This window comes from Atractosteus spatula, chromosome 10 (assembly GCF_055471065.1).
Source record: "Atractosteus spatula isolate fAtrSpa1 chromosome 10, fAtrSpa1.hap1, whole genome shotgun sequence".
In the NCBI taxonomy this organism is placed as follows: domain Eukaryota; kingdom Metazoa; phylum Chordata; class Actinopteri; order Semionotiformes; family Lepisosteidae; genus Atractosteus; species Atractosteus spatula.
The window spans coordinates 20328564-20330180 of NC_142715.1; the positions used below are offsets into that span (position 1 = coordinate 20328564).

General features: G+C 40.3%; 1 non-coding gene across 1 annotated transcript; it reads left to right on the forward strand.

Moving 5' to 3' along the window:
* The first annotated feature begins 1269 nt into the window (after positions 1-1269).
* On the forward strand, positions 1270-1341 carry trnaa-ugc (transfer RNA alanine (anticodon UGC)). Its single transcript has one exon. It is a non-coding gene; the product is annotated as a tRNA-Ala (tRNA).
* The last annotated feature ends 276 nt before the right edge of the window (positions 1342-1617 follow it).

Here is a 1617-nt window from a genome sequence, read left to right on the forward strand (position 1 = left end):
TATAAACCTAGAAACATATACGTGAGCAGTATTTATGTAGTATCGGTGTCAAGACATACCTCTCAAATACTGTAGATCAAGTTAAAAATATCTCAAGACCGATTCTGGTCATAATGAAACCATGTTTCGTGTATGTTTTCTTTAAAGTACCGAGACCAGCCATATACTGTATGTTTATGTTCCAAAATTAATATCGTTTATGGCCTTCACACGCGTTGCAATATGCTCCTATTCTTTTTATGCTCAACTACTAAGATTTCCCTTCAGTGGTAAAATTCCATATGAATATTCAATACTACAACGGGCACAGTAAAGACGTTTACTGTAAATCTTTCTACGACAGACCAACGGACCACGAGTGCCCCTGTCGGTCAACCAATCACATACCGCGGTACCCCGCGTCATCTTGCGTCACGATGCGCGACGCCGTAGCCAATTACCTCCGGTTCGTGTCTGTACCGCGCACTTTGAATCGCTGCATCTGTACTTTATACACAGAGCAATTGTATATACAAAGCAATTGTTTTATAAAAACGCTACAGGCGTGCCAAAACCGTTTTCGAACTTCAAGCTAACTTTACCCCGGTCAAAGTGATGAAGACACAGACATTCAATGAAAACGAATTTGATTCACTCAAGGCTCCGCTCTTTTGTTGTGATGTCATTTTAATTAATGTTAGCTGTGATTAGGTGTCGTTTTTGTCTCTTTTAACTTAAGAGTTAAAGAGTTTAAGAGTCTGCTCCTTTCTTCCTAGTATAGAAATAACATGTTCCATGTTTACAACCACCACTATAAATTATTTGTTCAGCTCTAATGCCTGTCTGCGTTGACAAGGCATCTCAAAATGACATATTTAAATAAGACCACGATCCTTCCTGTTACCATTCCTGTGGTTGGAGCATTGTTTCGCCCTTTTTCGTTCTTCTACAATATTTACAGACAGGGCTTTATCACTGGAGTTGTACAGAAGAAGTGTGCATCGGTCCATGAAAATCATCAGTACTGCTGTTGTTCTATGCGTAGTTTAACCGAGAGCACTTAAAAGATGCAAAAAGCTTTCAAAGAAAACAGAATTGAAAGACAGTAGAGTAAGGAGGTAAAAAAGCACTCCCCCGTCGAGGAATTAACCACCGTCGCCCGTGTGACTGGATATAAAAATAACTGATTCGTTTTTGCCCAGTCTCTGGAAGCTTCAATGCGATTATTTTTCCTTCCTTATTTCTTCATTCCCATGAATTTACAGGCATTCTCCATGAGCACACACCATTGGGGATGTAGCTCAGTGGTAGAGTGCATGCTTTGCATGTATGAGGTCCCGGGTTCAATCCCTGGCATCTCCACGTGCTTTATATAATTGTGCTCACATCGCAATCTTCTGTTGAGTGAGAACTCTTTGTCGGTGTTCATAGAGAGCCAGGTTTACACAATTAAGTTCAGTCACACACGAAGTGCTACAGTGTTGCTCTGCTGTTTTAAATATACCTCCAAAGCATTTAGTTCTGTTAACTACAACAAATGATTTGAACTAATTTAACGTCATATTCAGGAAATCCAGAGAACGTCTCCACACTTGTCGTGGCTGTTGAAGAAATCACCTGTTAAATCTCACCCGGGAT